Source organism: Camelus ferus, chromosome 3 (assembly GCF_009834535.1).
Source record: "Camelus ferus isolate YT-003-E chromosome 3, BCGSAC_Cfer_1.0, whole genome shotgun sequence".
NCBI lineage: Eukaryota > Metazoa > Chordata > Mammalia > Artiodactyla > Camelidae > Camelus > Camelus ferus.
In genome coordinates, this window is record NC_045698.1 from 103,167,079 (window position 1) to 103,180,472 (window position 13,394).

A 13,394-nucleotide genomic window follows, 5' to 3' on the forward strand; every position below is an offset into this window, starting at 1 on the left:
TTAAACCTTAATAGGAAGATTCAACATACCACTAATACAGAGAGGTCTATAATTAACCTATTATCATTAATTTTTTAATATCTCAAAGCTATTACCTTTAAAAACTATCCTACTGATGGTGCATAGAGTAGATAATGGGGCTTTGTTTCCTGATGCTTTATCTAATATTCAGAAAAGGCCAGCAGTTGCTTAGACTCTCACAAGATTCCATTTATTATTATACGAGATGACATTTATTATTTAAAAGGGATCAATCACCACCAGCGAGAACTGATACCAGATCAAAGATTAAGGTTGGGTGTTAACTTATGTCTCCTTTGTTCTGTAATCCAAATAACCATCTTCTATCAATAACGATCTTGCTATAGGACATTTAGATAACAGAACTAACATTAATGAAAATACAGCCTAACATTATTTAGCTTTTATTACCAACTATGTACCTGGCACTGTCTTGAGCACATCATATACAGTGTAGTATTTAACACTCACAAAAACCTTAGGTAGTTAAGCATTGTTATTTTCATTCTGTAGAGGAGGCACCTGGGCTCAGAGAGATTCAATAACTTACCCAAGGTCAAGGAACTAGCAATTGGTAAAGGCAGGACACAGACCCTGTGGTTTCGAGTCAGGGTTCTTAATCATATAAGTATTTTTTTTAATGTAACCCTAAACTATCTGGAGTTGGGATTGGAGGGCAGAAAGGACTGGTGTACCTGTGTAAATAACACTTATGATCATTTAAGGCTTCTAGCAATACTAAAGACAACCAAACAACCATTCAATTAATGGTCAATCTATGCAGGTACCGAACTAACCACTGTACAACTACTTTCTCACTTAATCCTTACAACAACCATAGAAGGTAGTTACTGTTATTGCCCTGGTTTTATATGTGGGTAATTATCATTAGATGATTTAAGTAATAAGCCCATCTTTTTAATAAAAAATGCTGCTCATATAGTTAAGTATAAATGAAGCAAAATATGTACAGAGAATGTAAAAGCCACTCAGTAAATGTAACTTCTCTGCCCTTATATTATGTTTCCAGGGATAAGAACCATGTTGATCATCCATAAGAATGGATGATCCATCCATTGTCTTTCTTACCTATTTTCCTACTTGTTCCACAACACAGCATACTAACCACTGTATGATCACAGCTTCTTACTTGTTCTAAAGGCAGATATTTGTGAGTTAGATATTTGGGTACAGTATGCAGTCTTGAAACAACTAAGTCCACTGGCTTCTCTACATCTTTATAATCACCAAACTCTACCTCTTTGAAGCCTGCACTATTGGTCAGGAGTATGGTCCCCAAATCAGCCCATTTGGCAACAGTAACAATGAATGACCTCAGGAATGAGACGTATTACACACCCAAGCCCATCAATCTAAGGGCTATGGTGTGCCAAGTTGCTCTACCCAAAGAACCTTGTGCCAAGGATGTAGGTAGCTGACATTTTGCAGAGATACTGAAGAAAAATGAACACTCTTCTGCCAAACTGCAAGATTTCATCTAGTTGAGAGTTCAGTGAAAGTTAATTTACTGAGCATTCTAATATCATGGAAAGAGCTCTGTTTCAGGAATCAGAATCTCTGGACCTCAGTCTTGTGTCCACCACAAACCAGCTATGTGTTCATGGGCAAGTTGAGTAACCTCACAGGATTTGCTTTTTCATTGGGGAAATGAGACTTGTTCTCCAAATTCTTTGTACATAGTAGATAAGAGTTGTGAAAATATTTTGCAGAAATACAAAACCCCATCAGAAGTGTAAGATGAGATTATTATTTTATGTAATTCCTTCCTTGCCTAAAATTTGGCTGCTAACATACCAAGCTGGTTAGCCAAGTTGGTTTACTGACAGACTAATCTGAAAGGCAAGAGGAAGGGGGATTGTCTAAAATGGAAAATTATCAGCTGTATCAAGGATATCCATGGAACTATGTGCTCAGTTGTTTTGATGGGATTCATTTCTAATGGCCTTACTTCTCTGTAAGCTTGGAAAATCCCTAGACCAGTGAATGTTCATATAAAATAGGCTGAGAAACCTTTTCATGCAAGCAAAAAGGATTATCAACAAACCACTACATCACTAAATGAGACATAAGACATTCATGGTAGCTCAACAACAGCAAATGGAGTCTCAATCTATTTTACCAAAGACACCTTTAGATGCCTATTCAGATTTTCTTTCTTTTTTCGTGGGGGGAGGTAATTAGGTTTATTTTATTCATTTTTGGAGGAGGTACTGGGGATTAAACACAGGACCTCATGCGTGTAAAGCATGTACTCTACCACTTGAGCTGTACCCTCCCCCCCATTCAGATTTCAAGGTGCCAAGTTATTTACCCTTGCAAGTCTACATTAGAGAGTAAAATTTAGCCTATATGTAGATTGACTGGAACAGCAGTAAAAGGAGACAGTGAGAAGGGCATATTTATGTAGGAAGAAAAAAAGAAATTCCATCTGGAGTTAAACTTGGAGAGATGAATAAAAGATAGCATTTAGTACTACTGACTGTTTTTACATCTTATTGAGAGGATTCAACCAAGAGACTCAAGAGCAAAGAGATAAAAATCAAGGAAACAATTTCTTTGATGCCTTTGCATTTACCTTGGACTACGGTTTCCCCTCAAGTTATTTGACATATTGGAATGGCTTTGAGATGTGACCTAATCATTCTGCTTTTCATATTATAGCTCTTTTAAAAAAATATTTTGAGGTCAACACAAATAAGTAAAAGTAAAGACCATAAGTATAAATTTTTCTTGGGCCTGTATTTGGAAAGGTAAAAAAATTTTCAAGTCATTGTTTGTAATGCTATAAAGCTGATTGCTTGATAAGTCACTCAAACTCCTGGTCTAGATCGTCTTACTAAAGTTTTCCCTCAGTATAGCAAAAACAGAGGTTAGGGAGGTTGCTGAGACCATGGTCAATGACTGAGAAGGAAACTGAGGTGTCTCAGTCATAAAACACACCATACCTTCCAAAGCCAAGATCATCTCATGAGTGGATGGTGGTGTTTTCCTATCTCCATTTCCCTCATAAAACATACCTATGATCTGTCACTAACAGCCACTCTGCAATATACTACAGTTGACCTGCTGCCCCCATGAGCAGACCTCTCCAGTGGGCCTGGTTGTCACTAATACACTGATTGAAGATTTTAAGACTGGCTTTGGCAAAACATGCCAGAAATTCCTTCAGGGTAATTAAAACCACCTTCTGTGTCAATAAACAGACTGTGAGATCCTTCATGTACAAAGGGGCTGGCTCTGACCTAGAGGCTCTAGGACATTTTTTCTTAGATGGCTTTTCCATCACTGCAATTGATTTTCACTGACTTATTCAGATCCTTTCTCAGCCCCCTTGTGGAATGACTGGTTGAGCTCAGAGATATCACCTTACCTTTCCTGTTTAAGCAAAGACACAGGACCAAAGGGGCTCTGAACCTAAGGGCCAAGCTCATTGCCAAAACCCTTTCATCCAGACCTACAGTTAAGAGAGCTTGAATGGAATTCTTGTTACAGAACTTCACAGCTACTAGCGTCCACTGATCACCACTCTTCCAGGGTTCAATCTGATTTTCATCTGAAGAATTATTAATGTGACTTCAAAGTAAAAGGAAGAACTCAGATGAATACAGATATTCAGAAACTTGTTCTTTGCACATAACAGACACTCTATGAATTATTTTCTCCCATAATTCCAGCTTTATAATTTTTATTATGTAAACAATGCATATACTTATTGGAAACTATTATACATTAGAGAACATAAAGATAAATAGTAAAAATTACTAAAAATCCCATCAGCCTGAGGTAAGTCTCATTAATATTTTGGCAGCTTTTCTTTTCATTGAATTATTTCTTTTTAAAATTTTTATTATTTGGGGGGGATTGGGTTTATTTATTTTTATTTTTTAATGGAGGTTTGAGGGATTGAACCCAGGACCTCGTGCATGCTAAGCATGTGCTCTACCACTGAGCTATACCTCCCCACTCTGTTCATTGAATTATTTATGTACATATACAGAAATTTAAGCAGGAGGAATCAATTATACTCTTCTTGTCACAGGTGTGGTGAACGATAAATTTTTGGTTTTTTTTTTTTTTTTTACTTCTTCCCTCCTCCTTGTAACCAATGTTAATAACCTTTTTATATATTTTATTCATACTGATATCATCATAGACCAATTCATATGGCATGAATGAGGCTTCGGTTGCTCAGTAATAGTTGTTGAATGTTTAAAGAGTAAAACAATAGAACAAGAACAAATGAATGGATGAAAAAATAAATAATCGGCTATGATCTTAATTAGCCAGTACAATTTCCAAGTGATTGCAAAAATCATATGGCACATCTTGCGACCCCTCTCCTGTACCTTTAAACCCTAGTGAGGATAAGACAACCTGGCTTCAACATGTTAGAGGGAGCTCCAAGTTTAAACTCCCATAAAGAATATGTAACTGGCTGCTGCCCTAACTACAGAGACATAATCAGTTTACTCTCAAACTCAAAACCGTTTCAAAAACCATTTACTAAGTACCTGTATGCCAAGTACTACACTGTCCTCTGTAGGATAAACTAAAGGATTAAAGATATGATTGTATCCCAGGAATTTCTTTCCAGTTGAGGAGACAACATTTAGGTCTGCCTCCTTCTGGCAGGCTGTCTGAACTTGGACCTCAGTTTCAGCATTCATGAAATGGGGATGAAACCTAGACATCACAGGATTGTTGTTATGATTTAAAAAAAGAGTAAAACAATGCCACTTTCAGCAACATGAGTGGACCTTGAGATTGTCAATCTAAGTGAAGTAAGCCAGAAAGAGAAAGAAAAATATCATATCACTTATATGTGTAATCTAAAAAAACGAGACAAATGAACTTATTTACAAAACAGAAACAGACTCACAGACATAGAAAACAAACTTATGGTTACCAGGGGGGAAAGTGGTGGGAAGGGATAAATCAGGAGTTCGGGATCTGCAGATACTAACTACTATATATAAAATAAACAACAAGGTCCTACTGTATAGCACAGGGAACTATATTCAATATCTTGTAATGACCTATAATGAAAAAGAATATGAAAGGGAATATATATATATCTGAATCACTATGTTGTACACCAGAAATCAACACATCATAAACTGACTATGCTTCAACTGAAAAGAAGAAAATAATTCAAGGAATTCAGGAAAAGCATCATGGGAAAATGTGGATGAGAGGCAGGCCCTGTAGATATCAAGGACGGGGAAACGGTGTTTATAGGAGCGGGGAAACGGTGTTTATAGGAGCGGGAAAACAGTGTTTATAGAGCGGGGAAACGGTGTTTATAGGAGCAGGGAAGCAGGAATGGCCTGGGTTAGTGAGGACCCCGCACCAGCCAGCCTGCTTGGTTTGAAGATGAGTGAGGAGAGACTCAGGTGGATGAGGGGACAGGCAGGAAACAGTAAGGTTTATAAGCACAGGAGAAAATTGTGCAAAGGCTAATCTTCTTAAAGGGTCAAACAAAAGAAGGAAAATATTTTTTTTGCCTTTTTAGCACGTGCCAATTTCTAGATCAAGGCCAACCATATGAGTGACTCAAAGGCAACCTGCTTGTCACATAACTGGAAAAAGAAAAAAAAAAAAACCTGGCCTGCACAATGGGCTCAAATCCAAGCTTCTTAGACTTATAGGAAAAATTCTGATCGGAAAATTTCCATCTCAAATTGTGCTGAGGAAGCTGAGGGACTGAGTAAGCATGTTGGCAGCAGAAGCACAATATGATAATCAGTCTGCTTTTGCATTTTTCACCACAGCGCACAGAGTTCTTCAGGTCCTGGGGAGACCTTAGTAAGTTTTGATCTCTGACCCAGCAAGGGGTCAGAGAACCGATAAGGAAATACACTTTGTTCACAAATGGAACTGCACCAAGAACTTTCCCCCTACATCCTATGAAGTGACCAGAGGGGTTCAGACTTCCAAAGCAGAGTATGTTAGTTTCACCCAGGCTAATCCTACAAAACGGGAATGGGATTAGATATTAACTTTGTAAGAGACATGAGTCAGAAGCACTGAACTGTCTCAGTCTCTTCTGGTAGCTCAGGGTTCCAGGGCAGCTATTCTCCCCCCTCTGGTGTATCTTCTCTTTTTAAATGAGCAGCACTGATGAATTCCTGGAATTATGTCCCCATGGATCTGCCTTGCTCTAATCAATACTCTTCCCACTCCATCCCACTTGCCCTGGCTTCCCAGACAGCAGAGAAAGGAGATGAGAGAAAGATTTTAATATTACCATCTCAAATCATCATTGAAACTTGATGTTCCTAAAAGCTGTTTTTAATACTTTTAGTCCCCAGTGGAAGCAACTGTATCTCCTACTAACCATCACAAATCTTTATCCATTCATCCATCCATCCATGCATCCATCCATGCATCTTTTAAATTTTATCTACTGAACACTTAGGTTATAAACTGTGTATAGTTTTTAAATACTTTATAGAATTTTAAATAAAAAATATTTTAAAGAACTTAGTATTCTCACTGTAATACCTCAAAATACTTCAGAGAAAGAAAAATGCCCCAAATACTCAAGCAAGATGAACTGAGACTTCAAATAGACTCCCAACTATAATTCCCGAAGACTAATGAAATGCAGTTGACCCTTGAACAACATGGGATTGAACTGTGCAGGTCTACTTGTACACGGTTATTTTTAATAGTAAATACTGGAGTATCACACAGTCCATGATTTGTTGAATCCGTGAGGAACCAGGAGTACAGAGCACTGCCTATAAATTATAAATTATACCTAATCAACTTTCACGTTGTTCAAGGGTCAACTATACTTTAGAAAGGGACTAAAAATCATTCACTCAAAATGTAATCCCAATGGTAGTTTATAAAATTTCTATGTTTCATTTTCATCAAATCATGCTCCCAATATCTGAAGGAAAACAAGAGGAGTCGGTTAATCTTGAGCCAATGATAGAGTCTAGTTTTCACAGATTTATCTGGGTTCAAATTGCATTCAGCCACATATATAGTATTAACAAGAAAAAGTTAACACAGCTTTCAAAAATGTCAGATTGGAACCCCACAAGAGGCTAACTCATTAAACAACCATACTGGTTGTCATATTGGGTCAATCATTCTTTGAAATTACCTACTCACCAGTTTGAGGAAAATTAACATTTCTAGGTCAGCAGGGTTCATATACTTATCTACAACTGGTGCCCTGGAACCAGGAGAGTCATTTTATTTAATATAGGTGGGCCAACTAGATCCCAGAGAACAAGCTACTCACCCATGTATTTAATAGCAGAGGTGGAGCACTGAGCTCGCTTCCCTACTAGGAAGGGGAAAAGCACCAGGGCTTTGGGGGAGGACAAGGGCAATGTGACCAAATTAAAGCTCAGTGGTTATGTCTTTATGATTTTTTTTCTGATTTGCACCCCACATACGTTCCCTGGGATGAACTTAAACACTCTAAAAATGTGTGACAATGTAAAGTAAAATAGAGACCCAACAAACCTGGGACAGAGCCATAGCAATTACAAAGGCACTCATGGTACCACTTTTGAAGAAGACAATTTATTAATATTGTCTAGAAACTTAATTGTTCCTACCACTTAACCCAGCAATTCTGACTTTAGGCACTTGTTCTAAGAAAATCGCTAGAGAGATGACTTAGATTCATACAATCATTTATCACACAAATATGATAGCAAGATATTGGAAATAATCTAAACTTCCAGCATTGGGTGATTGGTAAAATTATGGTTTAATTATAGGATGTTGCAAAAGAATGCTCACAGTATTGTGTTTGGGACCAAAACAAAACAAAACAAAAATAGATATGACACTATTTTACATATAATTCCTATACTCCTCCATCTCTCTCTCACACACACATGTGCGCGCGCGCACACACACACACACACACACACACCCCTACATACCCCCAGAAGAAAATGCATCAAATATGTTTATAATGATTATGTTTGGGGCTAGAGGTAAATTTGATCTTCTTTTTTACACTTTTCTTTATAATCCAAGTTTTCATCAGGGAGCATATATTTTTTTCTCTCATAGCCCCTATTCTTTTCTTACATAGCATTTAACTAAATTTATATTCATGTTCTTTTATCTGTGTTTATTTAATGTGTGTTTTCCCAATAAAATGAGAGGAGGGTATATATATATTTTTAAATTGCATACCTGGGTTTTTGGGGGGGCATAGTACCTGCTATATAATAAGAATTTTAAAAATGACTACTGAGTGAGCAATTGCAGGTACATTATGTAGAAGATGTATGGGGATGTAGGGGGTTCTAAGGCACTATCAACAGTCTGTCACATCTCTAGTCTCCAGTTCATTTGCTCAAACAATACATCATTTTCCTTGCTTAGTTTTGCCTCCTAAGGTCACACAAGACTCCATTCTCCATTAGGAATGCCTTTGCTTTTCCTCTCAACCTGTCAGAACCCCACCAAGACCCCACTTTTCCCACGAGGCTGTTCCTGTTCAGGGAAGCATCCCTTTCGCCCTCACCACACTCACTCACTGGGAAGATCAACTTTTTTGAACTTTATTGGGTTCCAAACACGTTTTTGAACAGGGTTCAGCAAACTAAGGTCCATGGGCTGCCACTTGGTTTTGTAAACAGTTTTGCTACAACACAGCCATGCCCACATACTACAACGGCAGAGGGACACAGACTGTATGGTCAGGAAGGACTAAAATACTTATTATCTGGCGCTTTACAGGACAATTTACCAACCCTGTTCTAAAGCACCTACATACTTGTGCAAAGTGCAGATAATACCAAATTTTTATCCTATTAGGTTATTCTTAGGGCAAAATAGGATCCAAAGTATATTGCAAGAGCTTAGTAAAAAAGAAATTATTTATATATAATGCCTAATAATTAATAAATAATATACCTAGTTTTTTTTCTTAAGAACATACATTTTTGTGTCAGACAGACCTGCTTTCAAGTCCTGAATCTGCTAATTGATACTGGTCAGATTACACAACTTGTCTAAACCTCCGTTTTGTCATATATTCTCCCATTTCCTTATTAAACATGTCATGAGTGCTATTTACCAGGCACTGTACTAGGAGATGGATAATAGACAATGGCGAATAAGACCTAAAAGTCTCACCAATTCAGCCTTAATTGTACATACAGCTGAGGGTTGTTGTGACAATTAAATGATACACACACATACACAGCTATTATCATACATACATGCATACACACCAATGTAATATACAATATATACACACATACATAATATATAGATATATCATATATGGTATATATAGAGTTCTTAACTCAGTTCTTGGTACACTGTAGGTACTCAGATGATGGCTCTTCCTCCTTTTGATAATTACAACAGAAGCTCTTTTAACAGAACTCTAAGAAGCTGACTTACTGGATGAAAAAAATGCCTTCAATTCCCTCTGTAAAATGGGTCTCTAGACTGCCCTGTACTCAAAGGTAACTTAGTAGGCGAATCTCTGGCTCACCGGCACACCTCTGCTTCTGGTTGAGTTGCATGTCTACTGAGAGTCAGCTGTATTTGCTCCCTAATCTCCTGATGCTGCGTATACTTGCTATTTAATGAAGTATCATGGAAGGTGATGAAAAGAATGGTGTAAAAAGGAAGAGAATGATTGTTTCCTATGAAAATGAAGTTGAATGCTTTCAAAAGATGACCAAGAACTGTCAATTCAATGTGGAAGAGAGAAAAGACTGGGGACAATCAAAAAAATTTAGAAGGATCTGTAGAAAGATTACTTCTCAGGTGTCTAGACTCACTCAACTGTAAGGAAACCAAACCCAGGCAAGATCTTTATCATTTTGGGTGTGGTTTGTGCAAGAAAAATCAGCAGACCCATATTCCAAGATGAAGCCTTGATTCTTCAACAGGCTCTTGATCAAAATTAGGCAATGCTGTTTAAAATAGGTGTATTATTTTTATGATTCTCTGCCTTAGCTTTTCCAATTTACCATCAACTACTGGTCCCAAATGGATGGAGTGAGAGAGGGATACTTTTGTATTCATTTAATACTCACATACAAACCATAACATGTTAGGCAGGGGGCAAGTTGCCTCATCCCCTGTCATACTTTATAGGCAAAAAGAATAATCAGAGAGATGGAGTGACTTGTCCAAGGCCTCAGAACTCGTACTGCTCGAGTTGGGTCTAGAGCCAGGCAGGCTTGGATTCCACCATCTCGGCCACGGGTGATAACAGAGAGGCAAACACAGCGCAGACTCACCCAGCCTGGCTTGTATGATTAAGTACATTTTGAGAAGAACAGAGTGTCATCTGCCCAAATAGATGGAAAGATACATGAGAACAAGAACTTATATATCCCCACTCTTTTCAGCATCACTAGTATAGCAGCTGGCAAGAAATAAAATAATTTTGTGGGATTTGATGAATTTTCTTCCCTACTTTATAATGAGGTGGGAAGCCCCGTGAAAAAGATGGCAGGACCCCCAGGCAGGGCCACTACTCTCCTGCCAGCACCATTCACTTCCCTGGCCCAGCGGCATTATCTGGCTTTTTAACTGGGAAATGGCTTACTTTAGGAAAGCGGAACTTATCCCTAAGATTCTATTGGTTCCCTGAGCTAACTCCTGATTGGTCCATTTGTAGTGCCTCATTTGCATAGAGCTCACTCCTGATTGGTTCATTTCTGTTGCTCCTGATTGGTTCATTTCTATCACTCGTGATTGGTCCATTTCTACAAAGCGTGTTCCTAATTAGTCACCTTTGTTACATCTTATTTGCATATGATGTTGTGAAGTATAGACTGGCAGCCTATAAAAGCCTGTGTAAACCTACAGATGGGGTCCAGAGCTTGGAGTGTTAACTCCTCTGGGCCCACTGGCATAATAGACCTGAGTTCTCCAACTCTCCAATTGCTGCTTGGTCTCTCACCTGGATCCAGGTTGCTGTCACAACTGAGCTGTGACACACTTTGCTGCAATAGTAACAGTGGCAGAAATAGGGGCTTCCGGTTTCTCAAGGAATCAGGTTCACATGGGGTTTACAGCCCCCTCCATGGAGCACACAATAGCAGGGGAGACGTTCCCTTGTGCCTGTCAGACTGTGTCACTCAGAACTCAGCTTCACTGATTGGCACCTACTCTCCCCTGTCAGTGTGGTGAGATGAGCAGCGCCCTGCTCACCAGATGGTTATTTGTTCCACCAGCCACCTTTGCTGCATCCCTGATTCATTCCAGCCCAGGACAGTCTCCAGCATTCATGCTGCAAGGCAGCTCCTGCCAACAACTTTGCCAAATGGCTCCTCTCAAAGTCATGGGCCGCCCAGACAGACTGGCTCCTCCATCTGCAGCACCTTTTGGCAAAGAGACGACTCCCTTTCTGGCTCCACTTCTTGGCTGCACCAGAGCCTTCTTGCCAGAAGGATGATCTGACCCATCAGTACATACAGCCAGACTTGGCATTGTCAGGCCATTTAAAGCCTCTGTCTGTGTCCCCCAGACTCACCCCGGAGCACAATGTCAGAACACACAGAACAGACTTAGATGATCACAAATACAGATGTAGTGCATCATGGAAACTTAGAGCCTGGAAAATCTATAGAGAGCATACCTCCCCTCTCCCATCTTCAGCCTCATTTTAATAGATTAGGAGACTGAAGCCCAGAGAGTAAAAGTGACTAATTATGGTGGCAGGACTGGGAATAACACCCAGGTCTGCTCATGTGCATTCCAAACTACTGCTTACCATAAAGACTGCATGGCCTTCCAATTTCCCCCTCTGCTCATTTTCAAACTCTAGATAAAAATTAGACCCTTTGAATCGGGATTGATTCAATGGAGAATTTCTTTAGAAAAAAATGAATAATAATTTTTCTGCGTCAGCATCATGACTTAAAAAAAACCACCACCCCCCCAAAAAAAAACCAGGCACGTCCATATACTACAGTTCCCTTGTGGATGGATGGAAATGTGTTTTCTAGCTTTTTATGTTACATAAAACATATGGACAGATCTGGACATGACTCCTATTCTGCCACCTACTGTTGGGGGGCCTTGGACAAGTAATCTCATTTGGTTTCACCTTGTCACTTCAGGGATATAAGGAGAGTAGCAACTAGAAAATACTTTAAAGCCCGAAGTTTGCTCCTGGCACACAGCAAGCCCTCTGCACGTGCTAGTAATCAACATGATTCTGTACTAACACTCAAATCCACAGAGGGTTAATACACCATATTATGTACCTATACATAGGTATGCCAGGTATTTCCATTTCTTATAGTAGGAAATTCAAGTTCATGAGGCTATCCAAGGTTATTCAGAGATTAAAAAAAAAAAAAAAGAAGGACTAGAGATTCCTTCTTGTCCTTTGCTAAGAAACAAGGACAAGCATCATGGCTTTAAAGATGCTACAATCAGGAAGGAGCATGTTTAAACAAAAACACATACACATGAACAATCACTGCAGCATCTTATGTAATACAAAAAACCGGAAAGCACTTTTCCATCCATCCAACTGTGGTACAGTCACACCAAGGGGCACTATGCAGCCGTTAAAAAGAACAAGACCAATGTACGTGTCCTGACATGGAAAGGTCTTTCAGATCTATCACTGAGTGGGAGAGAAAACAAAGTGCAAATAAAATGAGCAGTATGCATTCGGCTACACAAACAGTCCCTCCCCCAGTGTGTATCTCTTCACGTATATTTAAAGGTATGAAAGTGTACACAAAGGTGGCTTGAGGAAGCAGAGCAACACTGACAATGGTAACTCTGGGCAGGGAGGTGGGGTGGCGTCAGGGTGGAGGGTGATTCATGCTTTGCTTTATCTACTTCTATGATGCCTGAATCCTTTCAAGTAAAAAGGCATTTATGCATTATTTGCCTTATAAATAAAGACATAAAGGCAGAGAGCAACATGAAAGACAATACAGCTGTAGTGAACCAACAGACCTCCTAACTTGGGTGTCCCTGGCCCCGACCTGACTTCTGCAAAGTCACATGAGCAATGCTACTCTCCTCAAGTTTCCTGTACAGCTCTCCTCTTAGGTAAAATACTTCCTGGTGGTATTCTGTACTTAGGGACCCAAGTTTTGCCTTCCAGACCACCTGGGAGTGCTCAGCATCCTGCTGCAATGCTCCACATGAGAGCCCTTGACAGCTTTTCCATGCTTCACATCCTTGTGCATCTGGTGACGGCCACAGAGCTGAGACCCTTGCATAAGAGGAGGAAGTGGCCTGCCATTCTGCAACTACTTGAGGTTCATGACTTCATGGATTCAAGGCAGTGAAATCAGCCATGATGATGGAGGGGGCTGCCAGGCCCCCAGCATGAAGCCCAGTACACCTGGAAGGCATCCTCTCACAGGTAAGGC

At 39.5% G+C, this 13,394-nt stretch overlaps 1 protein-coding gene across 7 annotated transcripts in view; it reads right to left on the reverse strand.

Annotated features, from left to right (window-relative positions):
• Positions 1 to 13,394, reverse strand: part of PPP2R2B (protein phosphatase 2 regulatory subunit Bbeta) — a 424,375-nt gene that overhangs the window by 240,007 nt on the left and 170,974 nt on the right. The gene's annotated exons all lie outside the window — the stretch shown is intronic.